The 26,570-nt window shown below is 44.1% G+C and overlaps 1 protein-coding gene and 1 long non-coding RNA gene across 6 annotated transcripts in view; one reads left to right on the plus strand and one right to left on the minus strand.

Annotated features, from left to right (window-relative positions):
* NFYC (nuclear transcription factor Y subunit gamma) overlaps nt 1-14,536 on the minus strand; it is a 65,129-nt gene extending 50,593 nt beyond the window's left edge. For 2 of the 5 annotated variants that reach the window (XM_019957733.2, XM_019957727.2), the window contains exon 1: nt 14,347-14,536. The gene's annotated coding sequence lies outside the window, so the exon portion shown is untranslated. The remainder of the gene's footprint in view (nt 1-14,346) is intronic. The other 3 variants (XM_019957731.2, XM_070786763.1, XM_019957729.2) reach the window with 2 other exon arrangements.
* Nucleotides 14,537-15,021: 485 nt separating this feature from the next.
* LOC139182275 (uncharacterized) lies at nt 15,022-25,016 on the plus strand. The gene is made up of 2 exons (XR_011565930.1): nt 15,022-17,132; nt 19,080-25,016. It is a non-coding gene; the product is annotated as an uncharacterized lncRNA (long non-coding RNA).
* Nucleotides 25,017-26,570: the final 1,554 nt, after the last annotated feature.

A 26,570-nucleotide genomic window follows, 5' to 3' on the forward strand; every position in this document is an offset into this window, starting at 1 on the left:
AACTTCATTAAAAATTATGATGTTTAATTTCATCTGTTGGTTAGAGATCCAGTTAAGTATCTGACAAACAGCACTCCATAATATGATACGAAATTTATTGCTAAACTACTAGAAACATTTAACCAGTAGCAAATCACATGTATAATTTATAAGGACTAGAAACAACTATATCATTAAAAAGATTATACATTAAAATATTAAAGGACTGCATGGCAATTTCACTACAGCATCTAAATAAGAGCTCAGATACGCTAACAGAGTGCATTGTGGGACGATTCCTGAAGCTACATAGAGTTACAGATATTGCAGTTATTTTCTGAAAGGTTTAGATCCTGAATAGCTACCAACTTTGGAAGGGAAGGCAGAAGGCCAATAGGCCAGTTGTGTGCCTTATTCACGCTAGAGCCTTGCCTAACCTCGTAAGACTGGGGGTCAGGTCAGCTGCAAGGAAGCAAAAAAGCTGCTTTGAGGGGTGGGAAGCAGAGGAATATGCTTATTCACATCAAAACAACTAAACACTGGGAATCAGAAAGAGCTAATTCCAAATTGAGATTCCTCTACTTATTAACTGTATGACACGAGGCTAACCCTGAGCCTCAGTCTCCTTATCAGTGATATATGGATATCACCATCTGTATCAGAGTCACTCTAAGAATTAAATAAGCTAGCATACGTAAAGTATACTGTACTGTGTCTGAAAAAGCATTAAAAAAGGGGGGGGGGGGGGATACTAAAGGTCACCCAATCCAAATTCCTTGTTTTACATAGGGGTTAAAGTTCAGAAAGGCCTAGCTCCTTAAGGCCCCAAAGCTACTATGAAGTAATGTCTCTTTTTTTTTATCTCCAGCATACTCTGCAACCCTGCAGAAAGCAACTCCTGAGCCTTAAAGAGCAGTGTAGGAGGACTACCAGCTGCTACTAAAAATCTTCCCCAGCTTTATGCTGGAAATCCGTGCCTTTCACCAACAATCCCAGCTGAGGTCTAGTTCTTGTTCCAAAAGTCTACCTCTGACTCCACTATTGATGCACCAGATTAAACCAAACATGCCCCTTGATACTTTGTGATGGTCTTTGGCATAGTTTTTATTAGTTCTTGGCAGTTTGCAAGAAAAACACTTCAATCCCTGTTTCTCATCAACAGTCACCTTAGTAGAATTCAAGCCACCAGTGGGGGTTTACCAGGTGGCTCAATGGTAAAGAATCCACTTGGCAATGCAGGAGACATGGGTTCCATCCTTGGGTCGGGAAGATCCCCTGGAGAAGGAAATGGCAACACACTCCAGTATTCTTGCCTGGGAAATCCCATGGACACAGGAGCTTGGCAGGCTACAGTCCATAGGGTCGCAAAAGAGTCAGAAACTACTTAACAACAACAAGTGGGAAGAGAAATTACCCTAGAATTTCCATCTGGAAGTCCCACTCAGGTTAGCTTTCTCTAGCTTAACATTGCTGTGGACCAAGAGCCTCTGCAATTCTAACTCATATTCTTCCCCAGTCCTGGTCTCAGGAGCCTCTCACCAGACAATTGTATCATCTTGCCCTAAAAAACACCCTAAGATAAGAACCAGTGCATTTGTTACATTGGTCAAGCTTTAATGATTCCAAAGAAGGGAGAGTGGGAATTGATGCTCATAGTCAGAAAACTGATTTTAAATCACAATTACCTACTTACTAGCTTTATAACCTTGACCAAGTTACTTAACCATCTCGGAGCTCACTTCCTCATGTGTAAAATGGAAATAAAAAAAGTAACACCAACTCACAGAAATGCTTGCTTAAATGAGATAAGTTACAGCACTCAACATTAATACCTGGCATGTGGTAGGTGCTTAGTTAACATTTAAATATACACTTGACTATAGAACCTATCACATACTGAATTACTTTTTAACACGTCTCTATTACCAGACAAGGACTTCTTGAAGAAAGCAACTGTGTCTCATTTATATCTACATATATCCTCAGTGCTCAGAACAGAGATATAAATCAAACCCTAACCTGGCCTAAGACTGGTTCCAAATAGGAAAAGGAGTACGTCAAGGCTGTATATTGTCACCCTGCTTATTTAACTTATATGCAGAGTACATTATGAAAAATGCTGGGCTAGAGGAAGCACAAGCTGTAATCAAGGCTGCCGGGAGAAATATCAGTAACCTCAGATATACAGATGACACCGCCCTTATGACAGAAAGTGAAGAAGAACTTAAGTGCCTCTTGATGAAAGTGAAAGAGGAGAGGGAAAAAGTTGGCTTAAAGCTCAACATTTAGAAAACTAAGATCATGGCATCCGGTCCCATCACTTCATGGCAATTAGATGGGAAAACAACAGAAACAGTGGCTGACTTTATTTGGGGGGGCTCCAAAATCACTGCAGATGGTGATTACAGCCATGAAATTAAAAGACGCTTACTCCTTGGAAGGAAAGCTATGACCAACCTAGACAGCACATTAAAAAGCAGAGACATTACTTTGTCCACAAAGCTCAGTCTAGTCAAGGCTATGGTTTTTCCAATAGTCATGTATGGATGTGAGAGTTGGACTATAAAGCAAGCTGAGTGCTGAAGAAGTGATGCTTTTGAACTGTGGTGCTGGAGAAAACTCTTGAGAGTTCCTTGGGCTGCAAGGAGATCCAACCAGTCCATCCTAAAGGAAATTAGTCCTGGGTGTTCACTGAAGAAGGAAATGGCAAACCACTCCAGTGTTCTTGCCTTGAGGATCCCAGGGACAGGGGAGCCTGGTGGGCTGCCATCTATGGGGTCGCACAGAGTTGGACACGACTGAAGCGACTTAGCAGTAGCAGCAGTAGCAGTTCACTGGAAAGACTGATGTTGAAGCTGAAAGTCCAAAATTTTGGCCACCTGATGCAAAGAGCTGACTCATTTGAAAAGACCATGATGTTGGGAAAGATTGAAGGCAGGAGGAGAAGGGGACGACTGAGGATGAGATGGTTGGATGGCATCACTGACTCAATGGACATGAGTTTGGGTAGACTCCGAGAGTTGGTGATGGACAGGGAGGCCTGGCGTGCTGCGGTTCATGGGGTCGCAAGGAGTGAGACACAACTGAGCAACTGAACTGAACTGAACCTGGCCACAGTGTCAATGAAATAATAAGGAGTAATGGGGATTGAGGGGAACTGGAGAGTGCACACCTCATCCAAAGGGGCAGCTCCTGGGGGACTGCCCGGTGGTTCAGTGGTTAGGACTTGGCACTTTCACTACCAGGGGCCCTGGGTTCGATCTCTGGTTGGGGAACTAAGATCCCACAAGCCATGCAACACAGCCAAAAAAGGAGGGAGGGGAGCGGTTACTACTCAGCTCCAACTGATGAGGGCCATGGAGGAATGCTGGTCCATCGCAGTGACAGCTTCAGATTCAATATAAGAAGCAAAAGCCAGATCCTGGACACACAAAGTTGAAGCTAGCACAACTCCTGACATAGCATCCTGAAGAATGACTAAAGAACCAGAGTCACGGGCTGAAGCTGGTCTCAACCACCATGACAATCCTGCTAAGGACAGGGTCTTGCTCAGTACCCCAGATCACTTGATCTTGGAGGTTACACCATATTCCAGCAGAAGCAAAAATAGCAGCAAAGAAACTGGGCCTTTAGCAGCCTGAACATTTTATTGATGGTGTCCTTAATTGACTCTTGTGGACTAGTAAGTAAACCCGGGGTTCCCAGGAAATATCAAGAGATGAGAACATCTAGAGAAAAATGAACTTTTCATATGTTGAGATTGGCAAACAAAGCCATTTTCATTTGACTATTAAATTTGTTGTGTGCCTTATTATACACTAAGCTGATGAAATGGATATATATAGCAGTTTTGCACTGATGCTGTTACAGGTTTGTGGGTTTGAGTTTGTTTTGTTTTGTTTTGAAAGAATACCTTTAATCCAAGTAGCCAGAATCAAGCAGCATTAGTATTTTGGGTTATATACTTTTAAAAGCTTTTCTTATATAAATGAAATATGAGGTTAAGTTAGTTCCCCCAAATTAGATAATACCATACAAAAATACTATACCAACTGTTTTGTAATCTTTTCATTTAAATAATGTGAATAATTTCCCCTATCAAATAAAGACCTACATCCCTTATAATAATTGAATGACATTCCACTGAATGGATGCAATTTTTAAAGAGTCCCATATTAATGAATAATCTCAATGTCTTCAATTTTATTCTTAACCACTGGGCCACCAGGAAAATCTTCAATTTTAAAACATTGTAAATAGCATCACAGAGAACATCCATTATGCCCATTCCCTGCGTCACTACCCTCATTATCTCTTCCAGAACCCTTGGAATGGCTTCATAAGGAGTATTATTTTGTTTGGTTTAGAAAAAAAGAAAAAGGAAACCAGATTGTTTTAAATGATAAATCTTCACATTTTCAAGTTAGTTTTTTTAAAAAAATTATAAGCAGATCAAAGAAAATTGAGGGCTGCCAGACTGTAACTTCTGACCCTTATTTTTCACCTGACTTGGTCCTGAAACACTATTAGCTATTTTCCAAATCAAAATCACCTTCAAGTAAAAAAAAAAAAGTATGTCAACACATTTTTCAAAAAATCTGATAGATGTTCTGAAGATAATCTCCAAAGAAGTCCCAGAAACATTCTGAGCAATGGTAACATCATCAGAATAAAGAACATGGTGCTGGCGCTCAGTAAATGGCTGCATAAGTGGATTATAAATTCTCAATTATTTGTTTTTTAAAAATAAATTATATTCTCCAAAGCATAAATGAAAACCAATGGATGGTCAACTATTCTAGAGAGACCAGTGGTTAATGATGCATGTAGAATAACAACGCAGTGCCTGATGAACAGCAAGTGCTCCGAAAGATGGAGACTGCTTCTGTTAATACTGCTACTGGCAATGGGACTACATGATCTTTGAAATCACATAATCCCTAAGAGTCTATGTTAGTTTGGAAACATATATGTTCCCAGAGAAGTCCTTTCCCACTACTGGCCCAGCTAGCCTATACAAAGGACTCATTTTTTATTCATAAACTCTTTATACCAGAACTGCTCAACTGGGCTCTACTCCACACCAAGTCATAACATGAAATGCTGATCAAGCATTCTCACAAACAGGGTTCCATGGCCCAGTAAGTTCGAGAAACGCTGCATACTGTATTCTTTCTCTTGAAGGGTTGTACATGAGCACAAACGTTCTCAATACTAATTATATAGAAAAGAAATGCCTTTGGCCATTATTTTGTCAAGGATCCTTCTTCACCCGCCCCCCCCCACCCCAGGATACTTACTCGCATTGTGTAAGAACTAATGTTCAATGAACAGCTTGGGAAATGCTGCTCCAGGCCAACTTACACATTTTAGTGGAATGAAAAGAAGACTACAGGCAAGTCTATTCTGACCACCTTCCAAAACGGTTGGGAGTTTTACACACATTATGGCATTTCCCTTTTTCATGACAATGACACTAAATATCACCATAAATAGCAATCCTCTGCCTCTCAAATAATTGCCAACCAAGTATGCTTTGCTTCTTAAATAGGCCCCAACTTTGTCATTTGATAATGAGCAAATTCTAAGCTACTTACCTTCAGGGTACAATAATAATTTTTGAGAGAGTTAAGAAACACAAAAATGTTCAACTGTGCAGATAGCGTGTACTTTCTTTTTTCTCTTTTAAATGGACAGATCATGCCACTGGTGAGGGGATATGTTTTCTTAATACTGGGCAAAGAATCCCACTTCATACAGACACAGGAATGGAAAATTTGCAGCTCCTGAGGACAGGGTTAACAGTAATTAGGGACTCTGAAAACCCTCAGTAACTCTAACAAATGTAAGCCAATGATAAGATATAAAATACTCTACACTCCAGTATAATTTCCTGTGAGTCACTGAAGCACTTATTGAAGCACTGTTCAAAAGATCACTATTTTAGCTTATATTCATGAATGTGTTTAAGAATAATTCTTGAATTTGATTTATAACAATATACTGTCGATTTTAAATGGAGGGTGTTCATTTTAATAGAATATCTTATGTGCCTTGAACACGGAGATTTGAACCTTAATTTAAACCTTTTCTACTGGAAACATTCAAATGGAAAGATTAGACTAGTCCCTCTCTCTAAATTGCACCTTAAGTTTATCCATGAGAAAGCGATCACTGTATAAAAGAAAGTACAATGGATTTAAATGAAACCTGCAGACAAGTAAGAACTTAAACCAAAATGGAAAATACAACTCCCACACTGAAAAAGAGCACAGAGGCAGCCTCACTGCTATCAGGTGCTTCACAGCTAAAACACAGAGAAGTGTGCAAAGGGTAAATGCAGAAGTAAACATGGAAGTAAAGAAAGCTGAGGCCCGAAGAACTGATGCTTTTGAACTATGGTGTTGGAGAAGACTCTTGAGAGTCCCATGGACTGCAAGGAGATCCACCAGTCCATCCTAAAGGAAATCAGTCCTGAATATTCATTGGAAGTACTGATCCTGAAGCTGAAACTCCACTACTTTGGCCACCAGATGAGAAGAACTGACTCACTGGAAAAGACCCTGATGCTGGGAAAGACTGAAGGCAGGAGAAGGGGACGACAAAGAATAAGATGGTTGGATGGTATCACCGACTTGATGGACATGAGTTTGAGCAAGTTCTGGGAGTTGGTGATGGACAGTGAAGCCTGGTGTGCTGCAGACCATGGGGTCACAGTGTCAGACACGACTGAGTGACTAAACTGTGGAAAGGGTGCAGCAAATTTTGCAACCTGGCAAAAATTTCTGCAGGCAGGGAGATTTTTTTCCTGGACCATTCTACAATGTTGTCTTTCTGCTTCCTTTAAAGAAAATGTTATCCAGGTGACTACAAATCAAGCTGACAGTCCTCCTTCAACTATTTCTACAATCAGAAAAAATTTTAAATGAATATAATACAAGTCTCTTTCTGGACATAATGATAAAACTGGTTGTTCTGATTTTAACAACCATTACTCTTTGGCAAATGTGAAGACATTTTCTTCTCATGAGAACCATGATCACTCAGCACCTGGAGATTAACAGAGGGGATTAGGAGACAACCTAACACTGAAACAGGCTTCCCTGGTGGCTCAGAGAGTAAAGCGTCTGCCTGCAAGGCGGGAGACCTCGGTTGGATCCCTGGGTCGGGAAGATCCCCTGAAGAAGGAAATGGCAACCCACTCTAGTACTCTTGCCTGGAGAATCCCGTGGACGGAGTTAGCCTGGTAGGCTACAGCCCACAGGGTCGCAAAAAGTCAGACATGACTGAGTGATTTCACTTTAACATTGAAATAAATGATCCTACAACTTTGTGCATTCGTAAGTAATATTGACCTCACAGCGGTCCACTAGAAATCAGCTCCTAAATCACAACGGCACAACTAAATTAGAATATTTCTTTCCTGTCAAATGGTTGCCCCACCCAACCCCCCACCATGTAGAAATCCTACTGTACGTAACAGAGCAGATAATTACAAAGCCTCCTCATCAAGGAAGCTCTAATTGGCTGTCAGGCAGATTTTACGCTATTCTCAAAAGAAAGTGCTGTGTTCTTCTCACTTATTAAGGCCCATTCAGTGACAGGCACCTACCATATACTACTGTATTCATTTTTCATTAAGTACTCTGTAAGAGAGGTATTACTATTAACCACTACTTTACATAGGAAGAAACTAAGGCTCAGACAGGTTAAGAATCTGACCCCTAGTTCCACAGAGGGTAAATACCTTACAGAGAAGAATTCTTTCCTAGGTCTGACTCCAAGGTCAGCAGCTACAGTGGCCCCTCCCAAAGGCACTCTTTGGCCAAAGCATTTTAAATCCACTTCCTCCTACAATTAATCTATTAATGTTATGTTAGGTGTTTTGAGTCTCTGTGGGAAAACACTAAAATGACCTTGTAGCCTTCCTAACTAGTCACAGTGCGCGCATGCAAAACCAAATAAACAAAATGAAAAGAGAGACTGTAAGACATCAGATAACTCACAAACAGTTTGCTTTGGGCAAAAGAAATAGAATGGAAAAGAACAACTTGCTGGCTAAGGAATGTTCTTAGGTTGTATGCCTAAGGCTGGAATGAACCTCAAGAAGGTCATCTGTGACCTTAATAATGATCTCAGCTACTCTCCCTCCTGTGACTGAGGCACACTTGTCAAAATACAATAGGTTCCTTAAGAGTCATCTCTGCCATCAAATCAGGTCTTCCACAGGAGAGGGAATGCTGTCTAGCAGAATAAGCACTGGCCTGGGGATCCAGGGACTGGGAGACTTGGCTCTACCCTGGCATAGAAGTGACCTTATCAAGGTCCTTACAGTTTTCAGGACTTTAGTACAAAGGGGTGTGCCTGAAAGAACCAAAGGCCACTTCCTGAGCTAAAATGCAAGAGTTTTTCTTTTTCCCCTAATATTCTAAGGAGTCAAGAGAACACTTTCTAAGAGTAAGGGTGCCACAAATTGTGTAAGAATTAAAGAGTTACAGACTAGGACTTCCCTGGTGGTCCAGTGGTAAAGAGTCTGCCTGCCAATGCAGGGGACATGGGTTTGATCCCTGGTCTAGAAGACTCCACACGCCACGGGTCACCTACGCTCCTGCACCACGACTACTGACACCACTGAGCCTGTGCTCTGGAGCCCACAAGCCACAACTACTGAGCCTGGTACCTAGAGCCCGCACACTGCCACTAGAGAGAAACCCTCTCAAAACAACAAAAATAAATAATTTTGAAAAAACAGTTTCAATTTTAAAAAAGTTACAGACTTAATCTGGTCTCTGCCACTTACTTGCTGTGTGATCTTGAGCAAATTATTCAACTCTTCAGTTTCCTTATATAAAAATTAGGGTAGTAATAGTACCTATTTCATACTATGTGAGGATAAAACATATTGTTTATACCCTTGTTGGTTCAATGTAAGCACTCAATAAAAGGCAATAGCCATGACATTCTTGAATTTTATTCATATGGCTTTAGTGGCTCAGTACCTCTGAACTAGGAAATTTCAAAACTGCCTCAAAAAGACACTGACCATGGCTTATCTGGTGGCTCAGATGGTAAAGAATCTGCCTGCCATGCAGGAGACCCAAGTTTGATCCCTGGGTTGGGAAGATCCCCTGGAAAAGAGAATAGCAACCCACTTCCATATTCTTGCCTGGAGAATCCCATGGACAACGAAGTCTGGTGGGCTAAAGTCCATGGGGTTGCAAAGAGTTGGACATGACTGAGCAACTAAGCACACAGCACACACCATGGCCCTGAAGCAAGAGACAGACGGGCTCCAGGTTGGACATTTACAATCATCCAGCCTCCTCTTACCCTGGAGAAGGAAATGGCAACCCACTCCAGTACTCTTGCCTGGAGAATTCCAAGGACAGAGGACCCTGGTGGGCTACAGTCCAGGGGATCACAAAGAGTGGGACACGACTCTGTGACTAACTTTCACTTTCAGCCTCCTCTTTGCATTTCCTGGAGCCCACCTCCTACCTCAGCCCCACATTTCACTTTGACTCCACTTCTCTGTAAATGGGGTAAGAAATCTTGATGCTTTTCTAGTACGATGAATCAGTTTTGACCAAATGGGAAATGTGTAAACAAATAAGGTAATGATTATTTGTCATAAGGATTAAATAAAATGACATAGAAATAGTCTACAAAGTATTCCTGGAGAAGTAAATGGCAACCCACTCCAGTACTCTTGCCTAGAGAATTCCAAGGACACAGGGGCCAGGCGGGCTACAGTCCATGGGGTCACAAAGAGTCGGATATGACTGAGCGACTAACACACACACACACCAAGTATTAGTATGATTTCTGCTTAGAAACAAAGCTGACGTTCACAAGGTTTTAGTATAAACTCAGACCTCCTGGGAGTTCAAGATTTCTAGGGTGGTTAATTCCAAATGATAACAAGGCCCAGCGATTGGCCAGGGGTTAATGGAGAATGTAGGGCTTCCCAGGTGGTGCTAGTAGTAAAGAACCAGCCTCCCAATACAGGAGACTTGAGAGGCAGGTTCGATCCCTGGGTCAGGAAGATCCCCTGGAGGGCATGGCAACCCACTCCAGTATTCTTGCCTGGAGAATCCCATAGACAGGAGCCTGGAGGGCTACAGTCCATAGGGTCTCAAAGAGTCAAACACGACTAAAGTGACACAGCATGTGCGCGCATGCATGCGCGCGTACACACACACACACACACACACACACACACACACACACACACACACACACACAATGTAGAATGTATGGAGGCTAATGCAGAAAGGTATACTGGTGCTGAAGAGCCACCACTAAGAAATGCTTGCTGAATAAAAATGATATACGTATATGCCTGTCTTTGTAACCTCGTTCAGATTTGCTAAAAAAGAAACTAGCTTATGGATGTCTTAACAGGCTTCATATTTGATTAACCTAATGACTAAGCCAAATGAAGCTGCGATGACCAGTGTACAAAACGCATGGCGTCCTATTTGCCCTCATACTTTTGACATTCATCTTCCACACTGCAGTGTCATTACAAGCATGAGGGAGGGGACCCTCACCTAATTATATAAGACTTCCAATTCACTTGAAACCTGAATTTAAATGTTTCCTTAAAAATTGGAATTGCAAATACTCTGTTGTATCCAGTTTCAATTTACATGTCATTGAGGATAAGCATATCCTACAATCACCCCAGTCTGAAGAAGGCACTAGGTTTTTTGATAGGTCCCAGTGTTTGGAGCGGAGAAGGCGATGGCACCCCACTCCAGTACTCTTGCCTGGAAAATCCCATGGACGGAGGAGCCTGGTAGGCTGCAGTCCATGGGGTCACTAAGAGTTGGACACGACTGAGTGACTTCACTTTCACTTTTCACTTTCATGCACTGGAGAAGGAAATGGCAACCTACTCCAGTGTTCTTGCCTGGAGAATCCCAGGGACAGCAGGGCCTGGTGGGCTGCCGTCTATGGGGTCGCACAGAGTCGGACACGACTGAAGCGACGCAGCAGCAGCAGCAGCAGTGTTTGGAGACAAATGTGCTAAAGAATGGTGATGTTGGAAAAAGTTCCCCAGTGAGCTCTTTACACTATGTACTTGGTAGTTCCTCACTGCTCAGCATTAATCATTTCCATATATAGAAAGTCTATGGCAACAATATTTTGAAGCCTGGTTTTAAAGAATGCAGATTCTTAAACTTTCTGCACATATTTTCTGCACATATTTTCACCTACCTGGGTTCAGAAAAACTCCAGCAGTTTACTATGTTAATCTCTCCCTTCACAAGAGAAACCAACGGATACAATTTAAACACCTAGTTGAAGAAACAATATTCTATATGGTTATCATTCTGTGGTCTGAACAGTACAACAAATTCTTATTGTAATTATTCAAATAAATACAATTTCTTATTCAAATTCTCCCCCTCAATACATCCCTAACATCCAGAAGTCAAGGAAAAATGATCCACTGTGAAATGTAAAACTACCTGAGAGTTTTGACAAGTCAGGTTTATGCTGATAGCAAGACACAGCAGATAAAACTACAAGCTTTGACATCAGGCTACTTGAATTTTAATCCTAGCTCAACCACTGAGCAACACTGGAGAAGCTACTTAACCTCTCTGATCTTCAATTTTCTCATCTGCAACATGAGGATGTCTACCTAACAGAAAATGTGTTAAATGTACTCCAAAATGTCAATCCCCTTCCTCTACTACTTTCCCCTTCTGTCTTGAAATTTTAGTTGCATTCGCATAAAACTGAGAAATGTGAAAATCACAGGAGTTTCTTGAAAACATAAATGTAATATCTATCTAAAGTTGAAAGAACCACCTAAAATAGACAAGGAAAAACAAATTAGAAAAACAGAGGTTTAACAAATGTGTTTCCATGATCTCCAAACCTCAGGAGGAGCAAATGTAATACAATCCAAGTTACTACAATTCAAAGAGAAAGGAACGTACCCCCAGCAAGCTGACTCTTAACAACTCTCAATTTTAAAAAAATCTTTTTTAAATATGAACCACAGAGTTGACAAACCCTGTTACATAAGACAAGATGCAAGATGCTATGCACTAGCTTATTTTCGCTCTGAGCTGCTTATGAAAAAAATTTTCCTTTACTGTGTATGAGGGTGGGTGTGCTTTTCAGACATATATAAAAGGAAATAAATGTGTCAAGATCTAGGATCTGTCAAGTGCTCCTCCACTAAAGAGGAACCTAACAACATCCTTCCAAACAAACAATTGCCAAGTATCTGATATTTGCTAGAAAGAGTAGCTTTGGAAACCTGGAAACTGAGCCCTGATCTGTAACTTTGCTAGAGCAGTAAAACTACACGTGTGTGTTAGTTATTCAGTTGCGCTGGACTCTTTGTGATCCCATGGACTGTAGCCCACCAAGCTCCTCTATCCATGGAATTCTCCAGGCAAGAATACTGGAGTGGGTTGCCATTCCCTTCTACAGGGGATCTTCCCAACCCAGGGACTGAACCTGAGTCTCCGTACTGCAGGCAGATTCTTTACAGTCTAAGCCACAAAACTTCCTATAGAACACCTAAAACTAGCAGCATGGTCCTGAGACCCCATCATCTATAACTACTCTCTTAATATGATTCCCAAATCTGAAAATGTTTCCCTAAATGCTTCTACTTTTTCACTCCTACAGATCTGTCACTATTAAATGCTGTGCCCCCCTAGGCTGGGCATTCTGTTATTAAGAACAAGCACACCTATCCAATAGATTGCCTCCCTCTCAGCCTGGAACTAAAAAGCCGCTTGATGAAGGTGAAAGAGGAGAGTGAAAAAGTTGGCTTAAAACTCAACATTCAGAAAACTAAGATCATGGCATCTGGTCCTATCACTTCATGGGAAATAGATGTGGAAACAGTGTCAGACTTTATTTTTTGGGGCTCCAAAATCACTGCAGATGGTGACTGCGGCCATGAAATTCAAAGACGCTTACTCCTTGGAAGAAAAGTTATGACCAACCTAGATAGCATATTCAAAAGCAGAGACATTACTTTGCCAACAAAGGTCCGTCAAGGCTATGGTTTTTCCAGTGGTCATGTATGGATGTGAGAGTTGGACTGTGAAGAAGGCTGAGCGCCGAAGAATTGATGTTTTTGAACTGTGGTGTTGGAGAAGACTCTTGAGAGTCCATTGGACTGCAAGGAGATCCAACCAGTCCATTCTGAAGGAGATCAGCCCGGGGATTTCTTTGGAAGGAATGATGCTAAAGCTGAAACTCTAGTACTTTGGCCACCTCATGCGAAGAGTTGACTCATTGGAAAAGACTCTGGTGCTGGGAGGGATTGGGGGCAAGAGAAGGGGACGACAGAGGATGAGATGGCTGGATGGCATCACTGACTCGATGGACGTGAGTCTGAGTGAACTCCGGGAGTTGGTGATGGACAGGGAGGCCTGGCGTGCTGCGGTTCATGGGGTCGCAAAGAGTCGGACACGACTGAGCGACTGAACTGAACGGCCTGGATTTGTTTACTTCCTCCTCACACCATAACCACAGCCCTAATCTGGTAACTACGGACTCCAGGGTTTCACCAAAACCTGTGTTTCAGCACTGGCACTCTCTAGCAAAATTCCTGATCTGATCCTATTGTTCATCGGATGTGTCTCTAGGGCCCTGATGCCCTCTCTTTCTATACTATGCTCTCAGATTTGGCATTTGTGGATATCAGGGTCATTCCCTGTGTTATACTCCAAGTCTAGCACCCCTGGATCTCAAAGATCGTCTCAACCTGTAACTCAGGTTTCAGCGTTTCCAAGCCTGGCACCCTTGTGGCTTACACGCCCCTATCCCAGGCCATTCCGGAGGGCACCTCTGGAATTTGGAATGCCTCCCACTCCCAGCCACGCATAGGATACTCCTGAAGTACTTGCCAGACCATCACCCTCTCTCCCGGCTTAAGGCCTCTAGGCTCGCCCCCAACCTCCACCCCACGCCTGCGCTGTAAGTGGTCATCGCTCGACAGACCGAGACGAAGACGCGCGCATCCCCACAGCCTCTGATTCCCTGACAACCCCTAGGCCGAAGCCAGCGCGACCAATAACGTGCCAGGTCCTCGGCCTCCCCGCCACCAACCAATCACGAGCGAGCCCCCCCCCGCCGTCGCCTTCCGCCAATGGGAAAAAGCCCGCGAGCCGGGCCGACAAGGCGCACGGACCCCACGAGCGCGACGGCAGCGACAGCGGCGGGCCAGGGAGAACACAACATGGCGGTGGGCAGGCCGGACCGAACTACAGCAGCAGCCACGCGAGGGAAGTGAGGTCTCCGCCGAGGGCGGGAAGCGCCGCCCCTCCCCTCGCGACCGCCGCTCACCTCTCCCCCTCCCACCCGCGGTAGCTCCCGCACACTCACACGCCTCGGCTCAGAAGGCCAGGGAAGAACAGGAGCCGCCCCCACGCTCCGGCGGAGTCGGGCAATGCAGAGGCCTGGGCACGACGGAGGGGAGGGGGAAGCGTGCGTCACGGAGAACGGAGCGCGCCCTAAGCCGGGGTACAAACAAGATGGCGGCCACGCCGTTTGCACCGTCTCCCCCCGCTTCCCCTCCCCCTCCTTTGGCGCCTTGGCTCCTAGTGTCTTTAATGCGCAGAAGCTTAGTTGCTTGAAGTCTCGCGAGAATTGAGAAGGGGCGACGACTTGGTGAGACTTGAGCCATCTGACCCCGCCCCCTTTAGAGTCCAGAGGTATCTAGCGGGGTCCTAGACAGCGTATTCAGCTTTTGTGGACCTCTGCTAACGGGGTCCTAGACCGCGTATTCAGCTTTTGTGGACCTCTGCTATGGTACGCACGCTTTTGAGTTTTAGGGGAATAGATAGGTTTTCGTGGGGTTTTTTTTTTTTTTTTTTTAATTTAGGAGGTAACAGCTGGAGGATGGAGGGCGGCATGGGGAATGCCAGATTAAGTGCGCCGTTAAAGAAGACAGCTGCCAGTACCGTAAAAGGGGATTTAAAACTGTAAAGATATACTTCAAAATAAAGAACAGCACTTTCCCTAGAATGGTCACCTTGTAACTTTACGTCTATATGCACATTGTTTTTGTCACTTGAAGGCAGAATTAAAACTTCTTTAAAAACAATTGGAAACTGAACTGCAACCACCATTCGTATTCATACTTTACCGCTTTAATCTCCACAACTACTTAGTCCGAAGGCATTAGCAGTATTTCTATTTTACTGGTGATTAAGCGCCAAAATGTTAAGTAACTTAATGAAGGCTCCGCAGATAGTGGCGAAACTCAGTTTGAATAGTCCCCAAATCTGTATATAAATACATCAAATATATATTGAGTAGAATCATCCACAATGAAACAGTGTGCACTAGGTTGCAAGCACAAATAAGACTGCTTTTGCTGGTGGTTACCTTGAAGTTTACAAATGACTTTTCTGAGACTTGTTTTGCGGGGCTCCTCAACAATAAAATCAATACACTATTATTATTTCCTTCCTTTGAGTTTATGACCCTAGTGATAACGTTGTTGAGAATAGTGGAATTAAACCCTTGACTTGAATTCAGGGAAATTGTTTTCAAATCCAGCCTAAATAAATCTCATTTAATGCACTCAATAAATATTTGATGAATAAATAAAACCTAACTAGTTACAAGATACTTGAGTTCACTAAGTCTTGTTGATTTCTTCATCTGTAAAGTGATCTTAATTCCTACCTCGAAGTGTCAGGGATATTGAATGAAACAGTTTAAGGGAGAGTGCTTTGCAAAAGTATTTCAAAGTAGTGATAATGATATTTTCAGACATGAGAAATGGCATAAAAATTAAAAACAGACTCAAGAAATAGTATGTTGAGATAAATAAGCTTGGCTAATGGGGAAAAGCTAGGTAAGTCTTTTTACAAATATTGAGCAATTTTTACATATACTGTGCTTATGAAAGGGAAGTAAAAATTTGCAGGGGACAACACAAATTAGTATTACTAGTTATCATTATTATATTTAAGTATTGACAGTAGATGGGCTTCCCTAGTGGCTCAGCAGTAAAGAATCTGCCTGCCTGTGCAGGAGTCATGGGTTTGATCCCTGGGTGGGGAAGATCCCCTGGGAGAGGGCATGGCCACCCACTGCAGTATTGTTGCCTGGGAAATCCCATGGACAGAGGAGCCTGGTGGACCACAGTCCATGGGGTCACAAAGAGTTGCACACAACTTAGTGACTAAGCAAACACTGACGGTATATAGGGGCTGTAGTCAATTTCCCTCTGGGAGCATGGAAATCAGGTTGCCCTCAGAATTAAACTAATAAAAATTTACATAGTAGAAGAAATTATCCAAGGACGATAGTAAACATTAAACAACAGCAAGTGTTCAAGCGCTGATCTACCAGGTGTGAAGTCCAGGAAGGGTTCTGGAGATACCGTCTATGCTTGATGTTAAGCTTTCAGTTGCTAGTTTGTGGGTAGTAGGTCCCAGTGGAGGAGTTGTCAGGAGACTTGGAACTGCAGCTGTTTACCAACTAGCACGAAAGTATTTCAGTATTTTAACAGTTAATATTTATAACTGGTAACAGTCACACTAATACATATAGCCTGAGTATTAGTCCTTGCTGTAGACTGTGATTATCAATATTCTCTGCCCCTCCTTTGCTAAAATTCTCCCTCAGGGACTTCACTGGTGCTCCAGCAGTTGAGAATCTGCCTGTTAATGCAGGGGACATGGATTCCATCCCTGATCCGGGAAGATCCCACATGCCCCAAAGCAACTAAGCCGCAACTCATGAGCCCGTGCTCTAGAGCCCACGCTTCACAAGAAGAGAAGCCACCACAATGAGAAGCTGGTAAACCGCAACTAGAGAGTAGCCCCTGCTTGCCACAACTAAAGAAAGCCCTTGTACAGCCACAAAGACCCAGCACAGCCAGTAAACAAATAAACAAAACCCTCCCTATCTGGCCTGTCCCTAGAAGGTTGTACTTCTCACCCTAATGTCCTCAAGCTTGACTTTGTTTTGGTCAATGAAATGTGAGTAGAACTGGCTTGATCCACTTCTGAGCAGAAATGTATTAGCCATCTCATGATTCCACCATATTTTTTTCTCAGTCATGAGAGGATCACGTTCCAAATAGGGCTACTTTTCCAGGTTTGGTCCCAGAATGAAGATGTGCAGAGCCACAGTTGACACACACGACATGTAATGTGAGTAAAGAAATAAATCTTTGTTAATAAGCTACTGAGATTGTTTTAGTTGTTCGTTATTGCAGCATAATGTAGCTAGCCTAAACTGGCAGACAGCTCTGAAACCCAGGTGACTCAGCGGTAAGAATCCACCTGCCATTGCAGGAGATTCAAGAGACTTAGGCTCAATCCTGGAGTCTGAAAGATCCCCTGGAGGAGTAAATGGCAACCGCTCCAGTATTCTTGCCTGGGAAATGGTAGAGGAACTTGGCGGGCTACAGTACACGGGGCGCAAACAGTGGGACATGACTGAGCACACGCACATATCACATGCACACACTCGGGTAAGCCAAGAGCTTATCTACAAACAAGATCAAAAATAAACGCTGATCCAGTTCATATGAGAGGAATCTCAAGGCAGATATCGTAATTTAATAGAAACCTAATCAATCTTGTCAGCCAACCATTCTGTACCGTATTTGGAGACTATTCTGTCAAACGATAGTCTGTATCCTATTTGGAGAGATATTCTGTGAACTAAAGGGCTTAATCAGACATGACAACTGAAAACAAGGCAGAAATGAGCATTAATGTTGTCCCTCTAAGCCCTGTCTCAGTTAGACTGACCTGGGCATTAAGATTTTCTTGTCCATGTCATCCCTACAGTGGGTGAATTATCTCTGGGTGCCTCAGCTAAGAAATGCTTCTTAAGATCAATATGCCTTCCTGGTGTGATTCTGTGCTCACCCAGCAAGTGTCCTGCCTCTGGGACAGAATTTAGTGATCTACCACCTAGAGGATCCCAGTTCTCTTGATAATTGCATTTTTCATTGTAAATTAATCTACTAGATCCTGGTGTATGTAACTATCCATTTTTGTGAACTGAGAGAATATAAGAGCCCTCCTGGGAGATGGTTCCATTCTGTGCTTGCTATTAAAACCTGGCTTCTGAGATGGTAAGACAGGCACAGTTCTGAGATGATGGTAGATTCCCTAAAGTGTTAAAACTATAGAGGGACCTCTCTAGAATACCTTAAGCTACACGCCTCTATCTCATTGTATGGCATCTTTGATATCAAAGAAGACCAGTAAGTGCTAAAGAAAGATATAATTCACATGTTGTGGGAGTTCAAAAAGGAAGATATTACTTCCACTTAGTATGAAACAATGGGAAGAATTCAGGAAAGATTTGTGAGGATGTGACATTTTAAAAATGTGTAGAATTACGGAAAGAGCATGCCATGTATAGGTGGCCACTAGATCACGTATAGGAAGCAGGGGGTTGATGGAGGAAATATAGAAGATGATGAAAAGGGAAAAAGCATCTGGAAAAAATACATTTTGGTCAGATTAAGGCTCTTGGGTTTTATTTTCTGCTAAGGAGACTTAGTGGTGGAAGTCTTATTGTTTTTATTACTTTTACCATTTTAATCACTTTGAAGAGTACAGTTTATTGGCAATAAGTACATTCACATCATTGTGCAACCGTCACCACTGTTTGTCTCCAGAATTTTTTCGTCATCCCATGCTGAAACTCTGTGCCCATTAAACAGTAACTCCCCATCCTCCCCACCCTCGGCTCCTAGGAACCCCTGTTCTCTTTTCTCCTTTTGAATTTGATTATTCCAAGTATATCATATAAGTGGAATTATATTGGGCTGGCCAACAAATTTGTTCAGGCTTTTCCACAAGATGTTACAGAGAAAACGAAACGAACTTTTTGGCCAACCCGATACAAAATTTACCCTTTTGTGTCTGGCATGTTTCACTTAGCATAATGTGTTCAAGTTTCGTCCATGTCATATAGCACATCCCAAACTTTCATTCCTTTCTTTTTTGGAGGGAGGAAGAAGAGGGTAGAGAAAACACACATGCTTGAGGAAGGTGCAAAGGCACACAGGGGACAAGGGCCTTTCCACTAGGGCCTTGCGCTATGACTCACCTCTCAGTTTCCTTTGCTCCCCTCAGCAGCCCAACGTGAAGGCATCAGGGCAAGGACACCTTCAGAACCAGCAGCCATCAGGCCAAGAGCGCCCCTGGTCTCAGGCCCTGCCATTCTGCCCCTGAATGCTGTTCCTGCCCACACCACTTAAAGATGTGGACCTGAACCCCTGAGAGACCTCAGGAGGACTGGGCCCTCTTGTCGAACAGCCTTTCAGGCAAACTTTCATCTCTAGTTATGGCTGAATATAGTACTCCATTGTGTGTATATAGCATATTTTGCTTACAAATTCATCCGGCAATGGAATTTGGGCTGTTTCTGTCTTTTGAGTATGGCGAATAATGCTGCTGTGAACATTGGTGTACAAATATCTGTTTGAGTTCCAGCTTTCAACTCTTTGGGGTACATACCCAGAAGTGAAGTTACTGGATCAGATGATAATTCTATGTTTAATTTTTTGAGAGACCACGATACTGTTTTCCACAGCAGCTGTACCATTTTACATTCCCAGTGATTGAAGTTTTTGCAAATGGGAATGACATGGTCAAAACTGTTTAACCACTACATGGGGGTTCCTTAGTTATGCCTGTGGATAGGAATCTGCCTGCCAATGCTGGGGATGCGGGTTTGATCCCTGCTGCAGGGATTCCACATGCTGTGGAGCAACTAAACTCATGTGCTGCAACTTCCGAATTCCTGGCACCTAGAGCCTGTGCTCTGCAAAGAGAGAAGCCGTCGCAATGAGAAGCCCATGCGCTGCAACCAAGAGTCACCCTGGCTCACCGCAACTAGAGAAAGCCTGCGCTCAGCAATGAAAACTCAGTGCTACCAAAACAAACACACAAAATGGCTATCTGGCAGAGATAACAAGATGGAGTGGGGTTGCAGAATGACCAGTTGGAGACTTCCACATAGGACGAGATCTAACAGGAGCCTGAGCACATCAGTAGCAGTGAGAATGGAGGGAGGAAGATAGAAATGCAGAGGTCACGCTGCCGACGGAGGACTGAAGCGCTTGATTGTTGGTCTGCTGTTGCAGAGGTGAGGAGCAAGAGGAGTGAAGGTGTGTGGTATGACCCCCGGCTTCACCTCTGGGAGTAGGGCAGTCTCCAGATGAAGATTTCTGGACTTCTCCAGAGCGTGGCAAGTGGATCATTGTGAGCTCTGGGATGGACACTTGTCTTGCCTGCTCAGTAGCCTTGCCCTTTCCAATGGTAATGACACTGTACTTGCAGCCCAGCTGCTGAGCTCTGAAATCCATGCTACACTCTGAGATCCATTGCCCTTCACCCCCAGGCCTCACTTCCCACAAGCTGGCCACTGACTGAGCACAGCAGGGATTTTTGGACAGGCATCTGCCTAGGATAAGTGACGCTCTTCTGATGGATGACTTTGGCTCAAGGACTGCTCAGTGACCTCACAAACTTTCCTTGAAGCTGCACTGCAGTCTAAGGTGCTTCCACCTAGAACTCCTGCCTTCTCTTTTCTTCACTTAGGGTCAGACCTGGCTCACTGTTGGGTGGTCCTCTCCCAGTCTCTCTCAGGTCTAGCCGCCCCCCACCATTGTCTCTCACAGGTGTTTTCTGTATTGAATTTCTTGCATTTAACCCTGTCTTGAGGTCTGTGTTCTGAGGATCTGAACTGACAGGAGGGGAGGGAGGAGGAGCTCACAGCATCTCCTCTGTATCCCATCAGCTGTAGGGGTAAGTGTGTGACCCACCCTGACCAATCATCATGAGCCCCACACCTTGGCCCAGGGCCTCCTCAGAGTCTCTCTGCATCATTTGCCTCCCAGACCATTAGATGCTTGGTCCACCTCAACCACAGACATGGCTGACCAGCTCTGAGTGAGGCTCACAGTTCCACTGGCTGAAGCCAACTAGTTGCAAGCATGGATAGTCTGGCTTCTCTCGCACTTTCCAGACCCTGAGGACCCACCACCTCGCAGAGCAAGAGATCTGGCTTCCTAAGCAGCTGCTGAAGGGGTCGGTGATGTACAGGAGATATAACCTGTACCAGAGATTTAACTGCCCATGGGGCCAACTATATATAGGCTTACCTGGTGGCTCAGCTGGTAAAGAATCCACCTGCAATACGAGCGAGCTGGGTTTGATCCCTGGGTTGGGAAGATCCCCTGCAGAAGGGAACAACTACCCACTCCAGTATTCTGGCCTGGAGAATTCCATGGACTGTATAGTTCATGCGGTTGTAAAGAGTCGGACACTGCTAAGCGACTTTCATTTCAGGGCCAACTATGATGAATGGAGGAACAATTTACTCTCCCTCCCTTCCTCTGATGGACTGTTTGAAGGTATAGTTTCTGTATACAAACAGTCTGAAGGCTTTCTGCACGTCCAAGTGGGTAGACCTGTCCAGAGACTAGATGTGTCTCTTTACAGTTCATTGTGAAGAAGTAGCAAGAAACATTTCCTTGCATTGCTTACCATCTTTTCCTGCTTCCCTACCCCCTCATCCTCACTGCCCTAGCATTGTGCATCCCTTATAAAGCTTTAGCACTTAATCCCTTCTTCGGGTTTTGTTTTCTAGGAGCCCTTGTTAAGACAGATCGCAGTTTCTGAACAGCTGAGCACTTGACTCAAACCAAGCTAAGCAAAGCCTTCCTAAAGATGTAGAATATAGAAAGGCAAGACTTTTCTCCTGTAGGTCTTGAGTCATAAAGATCTGTGGGTGGCTACCGCTTCTGCTTTACAGGAAGAGCCTGCCTGAGCACAAAGGCATCACAGAGGAAGGCAGATCTCAGAGAAAGAGAAGGACACAGAAGCCTGACGTCCTTTGAGCCCCAAGATCCAACCCTCCCCAATATGTATAATTGTTTTGTTATTTATCTCCTTGAAGACCGGTTTTACCAATCCAAGTCAAAGAAAATGTCACCCCTGGATCCCAGGGCACCTCCATTTAAGAGATCAGTCAGGTGATTAGATTTTAGGCCCAGTTTCAACTTCCTGGGAGAAAGAGCTGTTGCTTGGACTAGTTTTAGCCAGATGTTTACCCCTGAACCAATCAACATCATTGTGGGGCACAGGGTCACGTGTAAATATGGTTGTAGCCACTGTAAGGCTGCAAATATGGTGTGATAGCAAGTAGGGAGGAAAAGCGGGAGTAGAGAGTTGGGCAGACCAAACAAGGGCTGCCCACTCCTTGAGAATAAATAAGAGGGGAAGGGGTAAAGAGAAGGGGCCGAGGACAGAACACCATCTAATCCAATGCTGTCCTGCTGTTTATCTAAACCAACACTATCCAGGGGAACTTTCTGCAGGGATGGAGGTGTTTTATATCTGTGTAACCATCAGCTGCATGTGGCAGTTCAGCCCTTGAAGACAATGAATACAACCGAGCAACTGAGTTTTTTGCTTCATTTTATTTTAATTTAAATTTGAAAAACTATGTAGTTAATGACTACATATTGGACAGGTCAGATCACACTGCCGGTCTGTTTGGGAAGAAAGCATGGAGTATTGGCTATTGCATGTGCTTTGGAGTCAGTCAGATCTAGGTTCAAGTCTCAACTCTACTTCTTAAAATTTGAACAGATTCCTTAACCCCTCTGAGCTGTAGAAGTGAAAGATGCAAAGGATAGTGAATAATATATGATACCAAAAAGAGAGAAAGGGGCAAAAAATAGCAAAGGGACAAAAAGTCAGCTGGGTTTAGCAATTAGGAGATGGAGTGAATTAAGACAGAAGTATTCAAAGTGTGATGGGGTTAGAGCCAGACCAGCAATTTTCCTGTCTTCTGGACATCTGTTAAGTATCTTTCCTCTGGAAGGGGATCCCAGGAAGGGAAAGACAGGGAACAAAAAAATTTAATCTTAATCCTGATGGCCACGAGGGGAGCTGAGAACCCAAAGGTGTGTCCTGAAGGTAGGGCTCCAAGATCAAGCCAGAAAAACACAATCAGAAACAGCCAAGGGTCTGGAGCCAAAGATAGGGTTGCATAGACCAAGAAACTAGAAGGAAAGAACATCTCATAAAATATCCTCATGACATAGCACTTACTGTGCAACTAGACTGTGAACCCTTCAGGGTTCAGAGCCAAGTTCATCTTAGTATTGCCAACACCTAGTAAGTTCCAGACACAATAATAGGTGTTTAATTAACATTTGCTAGAATGAATGAATGCAAGTAAGCCAGTCCACTCCTTGGTGCATGGTATTCACTCTAAAAATGTTAATTAAATGATCAAAAAGAGAAATCTCTACAATGAGAAGGTGCCAGGGAATCCTTCATGGCAGGGAAACCCTGTTTGTATGGTCCCTAGTGTATCACCTGGCACAGAGGGATTGCTCAACAAGTGGTCACAAGGGTAATGATTATTAGTGGGGGAGTGAGGTTTTGCATAATGATCAGGGAAAGCCTTGATGATAAGAGGAGATACGTGAGTGAAGTCTCTCAGTTGTGTCCCAACTCTTTGCGACCCCGTGGACTGTAGCCTACCAGGCTCCTCTGTCCATGGGATTTTTCAGGCAAGAGTACTGGAGTGGGTTGTCATTTCCTTCTCCAGGCGATCTTCCCGACCCAGGGATCGAACCCAGGTCTCCTGCATTGTAGGCAGACACTTTACCATCTGAGCCACCAGGGAAGTTAATAGGAGCTAACCTATATTGATTTCATTTAATCTTTATCCCACTCAATAAGATAGATCTTAGACTAATTTCACAGATGAGGAAACTTAAAGAGGAGATGTGCCTTATTCCTGGTTACCCAGTTCAAAACAGCACAGCTGGGGTTGAACCTGAGCTTCCCTGATTCCAGAGTCCAAGCTCCAACAGCAAAGATTTGGGAAGCAGGAAGCAGAAGTGTCCAAAGAAGAAATTAAGGAAGGCAGTTCTGGGGTCGGAATTCACTTCTGATTTCTGTACGCTTACAGAATTTATGATGCCTTTCTCCCTGGAACACCCGCCGCTTGCCATCCTGGTGCGGTCCTTACCCCTTCTACTGAGTTCACCTCTAGGCCACCCTTTTGTTTCATGTCCTATTCAACCACATCTACTCTGCTTTTACTCAAGGAAGTAGAAGTTGAAATGGGGTCAAGGGGAGTTTTTATTTGTTGGTTTGTTTTATCTTCCCTGGTGGCTTAGACAGTAAAGGGTCTGCCTACAATGAGGGAGATCCGGGTTCAGTCCCTGGGTCGGGAAGATCTCCTGGAGAAGGAAGTGGCAACGCACTCTAGTACTCTTGCCTGGAAAAATCCCATGGACGGAGGAGCCTGGTAAGCTGCAGTCCATGGGGTCGCAACGAGTCAGACACAACTGAGCGACTTCACTTTCACTTTGTTTTAGTTTTAAGAAGGCAAACTCCAGAGCAATTTTGTAAACTATGCATTTTTTAGTAGACAGGCAGAAATTGACAATGAAAGAGAGAGAAAAGATCTGCAGCGGTAAGATTTTGGGGTCCTCAGCACAGATGGGTGAGAGGTTGGCCTCTGAGCTAGGGCACTGTGTACTTTTCTTCAGAGCAAAGAAAGAGAATAAGGGTACAGAGGCAGGAAAGTTAGTAAAGGTTATGGCACCCCACTCCAGTACTCTTGCCTGGAAAATCCCATGGATGGAGGAGCCTGGTAGGCTGCAGTCCATGGGGGTCTCGAAGAGTCGGACATGACTGAGCGACTTCACTTTCACCTTTCACTTTCATGCATTGGAGAAGGAAATGGCAACCCACTCCAGTGTTCTTGCCTGGAGAATCCCAGGGACGGCGGAGCCTGGTGGGCTACTGTCTGTGGGGTCGCACGGAGTCGGACACGACTGAAGTGACTTAGCAGTAGCAGGATGCTTAAAATTAACAGTCAAATTTTGCAGCAATTGATGATGGCACAGTCTAGGACAATGTTTTTCAAATTGCAGGTCCTAGCTTATTAGTAGATCATAAACCCACTTAGAAGTTTGCAACCAGCTTTATTAAAAAAAAAAAAAAAAGAATAGCATAGAATTGAAAATTTGAATTAATTACACATAGCAAGGGTAAATGCTGTGGAAACTATTGTGAAACTTCGGTTTCAGTTATATATCCAGTTAGTAATACATGTGTACTATAAAATTTATTTCTTATTGAGGGTACAGTAAAACATATTGTAAAGCCACTGTTCCAGGATGAGACCAGGAGAAGAATAGCTGATTCCTAGAACTTCATTTGCCTTCCAGAGTTTTCCACGATGCTTGTAAACTGGTCTTTTTTGTGACCAGCAATTGGCACCCTGAGGTGCATGATCTTGACCAAGTATGCCAGAGCTCCCTAAGCATGTGGGTTCCACATGTACCTAAACATTAGTCTCCTAGCCTTGAGGGATACTCTTTCCTCCTGAGAAGAAAATCCTGAGATTCACTGTGATTGGACAGGCTGAGTTCATACAACCACCCTGAACCAGTCATTCTGGCCAGTAGGATTGACCAGCTCAGCCCTCCTTTTCCCTGATAGAGTCAGCTTCGTGGAAATACTTGGATCCTGAAAAGGAAATCAGGGGCTGTTGGAAAGGGGGAAATGGAGAAATGAGATAGTCAACCGATGTCCCGTACATGTATCCCTTTAGGTGCCGAAATTAGTTGTAAGTTTCAATCGCATTTGTGCCAGTCATTTGCCTGTTTGCTCTGAGCTCCGGTCTAGACTCTTTCATGTTCTTCTTTGTACTGAAGAGTGCCAGGCCCTGGAGGGCCCTGAAAACTACATTTCCCAGTCTCCTCTTGCTAGCTGACTTCCAGTCAGATTCAGTCAGTGGCAAGTACAGGTGGGCAACTGTATGGCTGGAGATGGGATGGCTGGAGGAGATGTGAACATTTTCTCTTTGTATCCACTGGAGACTCTGGCAGCAGCTGTTGATTATGGGTTGAGAGGCCTTCAGTATTTCCAAAAGTATCAGTGGTACTGGAGAGGTGGCTCTAGGCTCCAGTGACCCCTGGCAGTTCTGCCGGCAGCATCACTTCAAAAGCAACAACCCGGTAGCATCAGTGGCACTTCTGGCTCTGGTAGCAGCCTTCCAGCTGCTCCTCCAGATCTGGGGGTGGAAGAGGCTTCCTGCAGCCACTAATCTCTAGTCTTCTCCACCTTACCTTTTTGCTCCCTCAAGCCAACCAGTTCTCCGAAATAAACTACCTCTGTTTGAATTCCAAGCACCTTTTCTGTTTTCTTGTCCTCACCCAGACTGGCATGGTATTGCCCTGCCACTAAGCTGACTGCCATGATTAACTGCCCAGGTGTGCTGTTTGCCAGTGTTGAGCTGGGTGATGCCACAGGCAAGCACATTAAGCTCCCTGCTGGGGCACTGGGGCAGGAGCACAGGGGACCCTTGAGAGAGCACAGAGAAAGTCTCACGCTCCTTCTGCTTCCTCATCTTTCCCTATCAGAACCGTGTGATGGAGAACTTACTGCCTGCCTCCTAAGATAACTGGACTCCATGCTGTGGCTGGAAGGGATGGGCTCTGGAATGATGAGGTGGGAATCGAAAACGAGCACGGTTGGTAGGGGGCCCAACACGGACAGGTCGGGGAAGGGTGTGCTCTGGCCACC

The sequence above is a fragment of the Bos indicus genome, chromosome 3 (assembly GCF_029378745.1).
Source record: "Bos indicus isolate NIAB-ARS_2022 breed Sahiwal x Tharparkar chromosome 3, NIAB-ARS_B.indTharparkar_mat_pri_1.0, whole genome shotgun sequence".
NCBI classification, from domain to species: Eukaryota; Metazoa; Chordata; class Mammalia; order Artiodactyla; family Bovidae; genus Bos; species Bos indicus.